The sequence below is a fragment of the Cajanus cajan genome, chromosome 9 (assembly GCF_000230855.2).
Source record: "Cajanus cajan strain Asha chromosome 9, NIPB_CcT2T_4, whole genome shotgun sequence".
Classification (NCBI taxonomy): domain Eukaryota; kingdom Viridiplantae; phylum Streptophyta; class Magnoliopsida; order Fabales; family Fabaceae; genus Cajanus; species Cajanus cajan.
Genome location: NC_138525.1, coordinates 19867037 through 19877320, shown reverse-complemented (window position 1 = coordinate 19877320; position 10284 = coordinate 19867037).

Genomic DNA, 10284 nt, shown 5'->3' with positions numbered 1-10284 from the left:
GTTGACTCTGATTCTGTTATTTGCTATTTTAGTTTATCTTATGTTTTGGACTATTTTTTAGTCAATTTCTGGATCTTTGATTAGTATGTTTTAGATTAATTCTGCTCGCTTGACTCTGACTATTTTGCTCATAGGACATATTGTACTTTTGTTTCTGAATGGTGTTTGTTTATCTTATTCAATTTTTTTTATATATTGTCTCATTCCTTTTGATGTTGCCAAAGGGGGAGAGAAAAGGAAAGAAGGGTCCTGATCAAATATTAGATATTTTGAATTGAACAATTTAATCTGATCATTACAACTGTCTATTTAAAGTCAAATTTTTACAATATAAAAATTAACATCAAACAATGATTTATTAAGGGGGAGACTAAGGGGGAGTGATCGATATACACTGTTTTATGTTTCTTTCCATCTATAGTATGTTGTCATCATCAAAAAGGGGGAGAAATATTGCATAAAGTTCTTGGCTATTTAAAATAAAGAATTTCAAAGAAAACCCAAATATGATTTATATTAATAAGGTTTTCAAAATAAAGGTTTTCAATATATTTTAAGTTTTAATAAGGCAATTATTGTTTTTAAGAGACTGGTAATCGATTACCATTCCATGTAATCGATTACCAGAAGATGAAAATTTCAAAATTTGAATTTAAATTTTACAACGTTCCAATCATTTTGAAAATAAACCCTTGTAATCGATTACCAAGTGTTGTAATCGATTACCAGAGCATTTGTGAAATTCTTTGAAGTAGTAGAATTTCAAATTCTCCAAAAAATGTAACAATTTGAAATTTCTCATATTTTTTTCCCCTTATTTCACTTATATATTTTATCTTATATCTTCATATTTTTAATTATTGAATATTCAAAAATACTTTAAAAATTATTAAATATTATCTAAATTAATTTTTAAAATTATTAAATATTTAAAAATTGGTTAACATTTTTTTTATAAAATTTTATTTAAAAATCTCAACATATAAATATCTTTTTAAAAGCAATTTTATCATGATAGAATCATATTATCATATATCCAAATTAACAATTTAAAATTTAAAAAAAATTGAATTGACTTATCCAAACAAAATATTTTAACAATGATAGAAATTGAAATCAAAGTAATTCAATTATCAAGAATTTCAAATTCCTTGAATTTGTAAAATTACTCATCCAAACACAGCATAAGGGAATGCAATTGTTTGAGACAATTATATGAGTAAGATGTTTATTGTATGGATTATAGTACTCTGTGGGTTCATAAGAGAACCTGAGATAAACAAATAAACTATGTAAGTTTATATTTTACTTTTTGATTGTTCTGTTATATTCCTTGTTGCGTGAGATGTATCAATATCTATTTAATTCCACAAATACATAAGTTTTGATTTGAATTAAATATGTTTGGTATATTTCAATTATGAAAAAGATTATGTTATTCAATTTTTGTTATTTGTGTTATGGTATGTGGGGTAGAGGGTGTCACACAAATGATATATATTTATTATTAATAAATACATAAAATATATATATATATATATATATATATATATATTATATTTTTATAATATTATTCATAAATTAATATCAATAATATTATTAGTATATTTATACATAAACTAATAATTTGATAAATATAACTTATTATATATTAATATACTTTTACAAAAATATAAATATACATATCTTATATATCTACTATATTTATATTTTTGTAAAAGTATATTAATATATACTAAGTTATATTTATCAAATTATCAATTTATCTATAAATATACTAAAAATATACTAAAAATATTATTGATATTAATTTATTAGCATTATTAAATTATTAATAATATATAAATTTTATTTATTTAGTAATAATAAATATATATCATTTGTTACATTAATAAAAATTATAGTATATGTTAACTTAAATAACCTATATGTGACGGAATTTTGAGAGGGAATAATCCGTCACTAAATTTTTTCATTTTAGTGACGAAATTTGTGACGGATTTTTTAGAGACGAAGTCCATTCCGTCACAAAATCCATCACTAACATTTTTTTTTATTTAGAGATGAAATTTGTGACGGATTTTTAGAGACGAAAATTTTTCCGTCACAAAATCCGTCACAAATTTTTTTTTTTGATTCAGTGACGAAATTTGTGACGGATTTTTAGAGACAGAATAGATTCCGTCACAAAATCCGTCACAAAATTCAATAAATTCTAGTCCGTCACAAAACTTAAAATTCCCTCACAAAATGCGTCACTATTAGCGATGCTATTTTTTCCGTCACAAAATTCGTCACAAATATTAATTTTTCTAGTAGTGTAAATCCTATTATCCTAAAAAAGCTATAAAACATATGTTTGTCAATGATATCAAACTAGAAACATAATATCTAACTAACTAAAATTAGAAATCTAACTATTGTATACTTTGAAGAAAAATAGTTGTCCATTGTTCTCTTATCTTGATGATCTCATCTTCGGGCAATGGAGGTGGATCTTGAAAGACTTGAAACATTAATTTAAGTGTCATTAATATGCAATGTTAATTATCGTAAAGGTAAATATACTTAAATAAATTTTGATATGAATTACCTGCGCCCAAGAATCAGTAATACCCCCAGAAACTATGGCTCTCATCCAATACATGATGTAATAGCCACATTCAAACGAGTTTTGTTGCTTATTACACTAAAATGAGAAACAAATTACTATTATTTCCAAAGTCAATAAATTTAAATATTATTGCCTGTATTAATTAATTTGCTAACCTTAGGGTATATGAAGTGCAATGTCTTTGATGATCTGCTTCTTCCACTTAAAATATTAGCTCCAGACACGATTCTAATTAATTGAAATAAAAATAGATGTTAGCCAATATATATAATTACAGTTTTAAAACATAATGAAAAATTTTAGTTACCCTTGTAATTGACATTTAATTTCGTGGCTTGGTTTTCGATGTAGTGAACAAAACCACACCATGGTGTATTCCTTAGGAATGATTACCATTAACTGCCAATGGGACCTACATTGTATGACAAAAAAATCAGTTATAAAATTACCATGATTAAAAAACCAATTAAAAAACTAACCTGTCAATGTATGGAGCCATGTATATATCTCTTCCTGATTCACTCATCCATGTTTGCATATATTGCTGGATTTGGACCTGAGTGTTTCCTGATTTTTGGATGGATTGAGGCTCAATAAATCCATATACTTGTGCTTGTGCTTGCTCCACACTCAATTTGTCCATGTACCTAACACAAATAATTATTATAAGTTAAATGTAATTATTGTAAATTTAGACTCATAAAAGAAAATATGACTTACATGGCCCACAACTGTATGATAGATATATTTAACATGGAGTTTCCCCCAACAATCTCTAATGCATCAGGCAGGGATATGTATAGTGGAACGTCAGAGCTATCAACTCCAAAAACTCTAATGTCCCACTACAATTGAATTGGTTTCTTCTTTAATCGTGGTAATATTGTTAGAAGCCTAGATATGGGATCATCCTCAGCTTCTGCGATATTAGCATGATCAACATGAGGTTCTCTCATGACCTCCTTACCACGATTGATAAAATCCTAAAGAAATAATCAAAATTAGTTAAACAATAATAGAATTATAAGAATATAAAAGAGCAATAATAGAATTATCTTTGCCCGTGCTGAAAGCGGCATCTCCAAACGTTTTGGCCAAGCTAAGAATGTGCCGGTTGCCTACCCCACTAGTTGAACCTCTGTATTGGGCAAAGGTACTGGTGCAGCAGCATCTTGAACTTGGTCAACCACAACCCGTGTCCAGTCTGGCTGTAGAGGGACACCATGGATGGTTGAGCCACCCTCAAATACTCGGCTAATAGCCACTAACCGTGGGGGGTCATCCTCAACATATAACTCACACTGGTTTGGTACATCAGTGTGAGTCTGTTCCCTTGAGGGATCTGGAGCAGCACAACTCCCCTTAATGCTGACTCGAACACCATCATGAGCAACTGTAGTCTGTTGTTGAGAATAAGCCAAAAGTTTAAACTTCTATTCAAACTCTTCTCAAATGTTCTTCAATTTCTCTTTAAACTGCATCTCTATTCTCTGCATAGCCTCTTGACTGCAAGAGTCAACAGTACTGCTCCTCGATGATCGTGCACCAAAGAAGTCTCGGTGGCTCCAAGAACCACCAACACCACGCACACGGCCTGCTGCTCTGGCCTTCCTATGGCCGTTGTGAGGATATCATCCCGACCATGGGAAACAAATGAGCCCTGGGTGGTCTGCTCAACTAAACCCTCCTGCAACATATTAACAATAAGTTGTATACCCTAAACTACACTTATGAATTAAATGAATTGAAATGAAGAGTCTTAGTTTGTATATTTTTACTTACTATTTTATTAGCAACAACCCTTGCAGACTTAGAAGTCATTTGCCTATCTGATTTTGTTCGCGCTGCTATCCACATCTCATGGCGGGGAGGTGACTCCACACGGTCAGCAGACTCAACCCCTGCTGCCTCTGCCCTAGCCTTCATCATTTTCTTTTTTTTTTTAATTCATATCCCCCTCTTGACAATAGATGGGGTGCATCATTCTTGCTCTGTCGTTCTTGGACAGCTATTCTTTTGGCCTGTAATAATACAAAAAAGAAAATGAGATTAATTAAAATATACCTTAAGTATTTGTGTCAATGTAAGAGTTATCAATAACTAACCTGCCAAGAAGGGTCCAATCGAGTGGCACGAAATTGCATCCATTCCTCATCAGTGATCTGGTACTTTAGACAAGGAGTCTCATTTTGTCGCTCTCCAAATACATACTCCCGTGTCAAGAAAGTCTTGAAGTCTCTCCACCTGGTGGCAAGGGCAGATAACATCTTCCTCCTCATGACCTCAGTGTTGGGAATGTCAAAAATTTTCTATGAAAATAACAACAAATAGTAAATAATGTATTTAAGTTATATAATATTGAAGGGACGTGAAAGTATATACCTGAATATCCTGCCACATGAGATTCTTGTCAGCCTCCTGAACGTCATCCCATGATGGAATGATAATAGAAACATGCCGTCGAGCTAGGACTCCCAAATAGCTCTTAAACTTGGCAGCATTTGGGCCTGACGCCTTGCCAGAATGAGGATCCACCTCAACCGGTGTCTTCTCCTTGGCAATGCGTCCAGCTGTCAACCTAGACAATCGGGTGACAAATCTACCTTCCCTCCTTCCACTACCAGACCCCGAATCCTCCATAATCCTGAAAAAATTAAACTCTCATTAAAACAACGAATTAACTGAATAGACAAATAAAGTAAAAAAGATAATAACAATTTAGCAACGAAACAACTAATAAAAAAACAAATAATACACAAACAGAAACCTATTAGGTTGGAATGTTTTCCCATATTCCTTCATCATGATCACTTCGAATAGCATGTATTTCGTCCACTTCATTGTCCGCAATAGGACCAAATGATCTGTTTGAGAAAGACGGTGTCTCATGCATATCTAGAGACTCATCTTCGTGAGTTCCATGCATGGTTCTTCCTTCGAGGACCACTGACCATTTCTCATTACATGGATTCCTGACATAAAAATTTTGTCTTGCTTGATATGCCATAATGAAAGGTTCATCCTTATAACCGACCTTGTTCAAATCAACCAAAGTAAATCCTAAATCTTCTGTCCGCACCCCCGTATTGCCATCAACCCATTTACACTTGAACACAAGCACTCTAAACGTAACAATAAATTTCCCATATGTCTTGTATGACTCCGAAATAACTCATGGATGCTGTAATGGGATTTTTATCTTTAGAACTAGCAAAGTGCACAGCCTCAGCCTGAATTGTAACCCCACTATTTTGTACTCTACTTTTGTCATCTTCTATCTTTGTATAGAAACAATATTTGTTAATGTCATACCCACCAAATGTAATGACATCATTGTTAGGCCCACGAACGAGTCTCAAAAGTGTATTAGAAGCATTAACCTCACCGTAAACCTTTTTCTTAAACCAAGCTAAGAAACTCTTGTTATGTTCATTCAATACCCATTTCTCATTCATTCGGGGGTGTGCTTTCTTGATTTCATCTATGTGTTCAGATATGTAAGGAATTACTTCATCAGTGTTGTTCAATAATGTGCTTGGTCAACTTCTGTTCGGCTCACAGTTCTAATCTTTAAACTTCGAGTACCCTTACCAAATTGTTTCCCATCATGTCGAGTCTTAGGAATTCCTATTGGTTCTGATTTCGACATGTACCCTGAACAAAACTCAATAGCTTCTTTTGCAATGTACCTCTCCACAATAGAGGCTTCTGGGCGGTATTGATTCTTAACATATCTTTTTAAGATCTTCATGTATCTCTTAACAGGGTACATCCATCTAAGATAAACCGGGCCATACAATCGAATCTCCCTAACCAAATGAACTATCCAATGCACCATGATATCAAAAAATGAAGGTGGAAAATACATTTCCAATTGACACAAGATTGTGATTGCTTCATTTCCTAACTCATCTAACTTTACAGGGTCAATTACTTTGTTGCAAATGGCATTGAAGAATAAACACAATCGAGTAATAGTAGCTCTAACAGAAGATGGTAAAATGTTACGAATAGCCACATGAAAAAGTTGTTGCATTAAGACATGACAATCGTGAGACTTTAAACCAATTAACTTCAAATCTTGCATAAACACCAAACTCTTAACATTTGAGGAGTACCCTTGTGGAACTTTCACACTGTGTAAGCACTTACAAAAGCTTTTTATTTTTTATTTTTTTGATAGAGTATGACAAGCTAGAGGCAAGTAAGTGCGTCTTCCAATAGACTAGGATGTAACTCAGAACGTATACCCATGTCCACCAAATCTTGTCGTGCTTTCACTCCATCTTTAGTCTTTCCTTTGATGTTTAGCAATGTCCCAATTACACTATCACAAACATTTTTCTCCACATGCATCACATCTATGCAGTATCTAATATCTAGCTTGCACCAATAAGGAAGATTAAAGAATATTGATCGTTTCTTCCAGATATTTCTCTCAGTTGACTTCTTTTGCGTCTTTTCGAACACAATGTTAATGTTCTTCACCCGCTGATATACTTCTTCACCATTGCGTGGTGTCGAGGCAATTTCATCCTCCTGACATTCATTGAATGCTTTCTTCAATCTACGGTATGGATGACTACAAACAAGAAACTTACGATGCCTAGTATACGCAGTCTTTTGCCCATGTTTCAATTAGGTATAACTTATGTTTTCTTCACATATAGGACATGCATAATGACCCTTCACACTATACCCACTCAAGTTACCATATGTGGAAAATCATTTATTGTGCAAAATAACATTGCACGCAAAGTAAATTTTTCTTCACGATATGCATCAAAGACCTCCACTCCTGTCTCCCACAACATTTTCAAGTCATCAATCAATGGACTAAGATACACATCTATGTCATTTCCTGGTTGTCGGGGTCCTGATATCATCATAGACAACATAATATATTTTCTCTTCATGCATAGCCAAGGAGGCAAATTGTAAATGACAAACAAAACTGGCCATGAACTGTGTTTACTACTTAAGTTCCCATAAGAATTCATGCCATCTGTAGCTAGACCAATTCTCAAGTTTCTTGACTCTGCACTAAATTCTGGAAATGTTTCATCAATCCTCTTCCATTACGGAGAATCAGTTGGATGTCGAAGAAAATTGTCACATTTTCTACCATTTTCTTTCCATGTGAGGTTTTTTTGCATCCTCTTTAATGACAAACAATCTTTTAAACCTAGGTATTATTGGCAAATACCATAAGACCTTAGCAGGGAGACCCTCTATTTCTTCCTCACCACTACTTCCATCAGTTTTCATTTTGAACCGCGACAATCCACCTGTTGAACACACTTTCAGTGTAGAAAAATCATTTGTATACAATATGCAATCATTAGGGCACGCGTGTATCTTCTTATACTCCAAACTCATTAGACATAGTATCTTTTTTGCCTCATAGTTGCGATTAGATAACGTGTTATCTTCTGGAAGCATCTCCTTCAACAACTCCAACAATTCTGTGAAACTTTTATCAGTCCAGCCATTTCTTGCTTTTAAACTAAACAATCTTAAAGTTGCTGATAATCTTGTAAACATACTGCATCCTGGGTACAATGGTTGCTCAAAATCAGACTTTAAGGTATCATACACATGTGCTCTTTCAAAATTTTCTTCACCAACATCACGTATCATCTCTTCTAAATTATCGTCCATCCCTTCAAAATTTTCAGTTGTTGACACCGTTGGAATGTCTAATATTTCTCCGTGCCATGTCCATATTGTATAACTCTTCACAATACCAAATATAAATAGGTGATCACGTATTTCCCCAACTTCCTGACGTAACTGATTCAAACAACGAACACATGGACAATAATATGCTCATTCGATGGGTTTCCCATTTTCTCTTGCAAATTGCAAGAACTCTTCAACTCCATTTCTGTACTCTTGACTAATGCGACTTGCATTCATCCAACTTCGATTCATTATCTATACATTAACACAAATTAACTATTCACTCAGTTATTCATAATTTTTCTAACCTAAACTTAAACCCTAAAAAATCGATAGTAATTTCGGATAAAATCCATAAATATTTCTACTAATACGATGGTAAACTAAAGGTCAATGCCTAAAAAGTCCTTCTTTAATGCATCTGGAATGATCCATTTTGAAACCAGAACGGGTCGTTCTAGATACACAATTAACACAAATTTTATGTGTCTAGAACGGCCCGTTCCAAAATTAGAACGGCCCATTCCAGCTACAAAACTTTTGTGTAATTTTTTAACTGGAACGGCCGTTCTGGTTTTGGAACGGCCCGTTCCAGATCAACAATTAACAAACAAAATAATTCAAATAGAACGACCCGTTCTGGTTGCAGAACGGGCCGTTCCAGATGAACATATAACAAAAAATAAACAAAATAATTCGTAGAAAAAAGTTACCTCAAATATGGAATGTGCAGACTCTTAGAGGCTTAGACAAACGAGGAATGTGCAAACAAACAAACTTAGAGACTTAGAGACTTAGAGAAGAAGATCTTAGAAATGTTTTCGTAAACAAAGGGACGCGCGGGAATGAGAATGAAACGTTGGGGCATTTTAGTGGTTAATTTATGTCGGACAAGGGGGACCCGACGTAAATTAGACAATCTGCGTCGACCACATGACCCCTCCGACGTAGATTGTCTAATTTACGTCGGACCCCCCCTGTCTGACGTAAATTAGTCACTCTTTATTTACGAAACTGCCGCCGCGTTTTTATAACGTCGTATTTTTGTTTTTCTAACGTAAATTAGGTGACGTAGTAGCCTATTTTTGCACTAGTGAATGTATGATCAATTATATGTTTTGGGTTGTAATTGTATGATCTAAAGTTCCTGTGGGTTCCTATGAGAAATCCTAAGAATTTGTGAAATGATTGATTGATATGTGTAAATTGAGTGATTTGAAATGTTAATTGCATGTTATAGAGTAATTTTATCGATTGTATATGTGTTTATGCATGAAATTAGATGTGGATAACTTGTAGTCATTGAAGATACGTAATTTTCATGAAGGATATATATATATATATATATATATATATATATATATATATATATATATATATATATATATATATATATATATATATATGACTAGGTTGGGTTGGATTGAGTCAGTTTAGGTTTTCATGTTACTTGTATCTACTAACACCCCTAGATAAGGGATTATTGTCTCACCCACCCTAGACGTTACTCAACTCGTGCCCTACATGGATGTGATCAAAGATCCCCTAGGACAACCATGCTTGGTGTGGTTACACCCATGCCTGACCTCAAATTTAGGTATAGGTGATTTTCTTTCCTCACACTCGACTTCCTTTCATTGAAGCCCCACATTACTCAAACAGAGAGCTCTATCTTTGTCATGTTGGGTGCCACACAGCCCAAGGCCTGACGTCACCAAGTCAGAGACAATTCTCTCACCTCATGCTTGATGTCATTCAACCTATGTTCGATGTGACCAAGTCAGTGGCTTTTCTTTCTCCTTATGCTTGATGCCACCAATCATGCACTCGATGTAATGAGATGGAGGGCCCTGATTTGAGCCATGCTCAGTGCCATGAAGGCATGCTTGATATGACGAGAATTTATGCACTTCAGAAGGATACCAACATGTAACCTATAATTTAACACATTTGCATCATAAACAACACCCGTCTAACTCAAAATAATA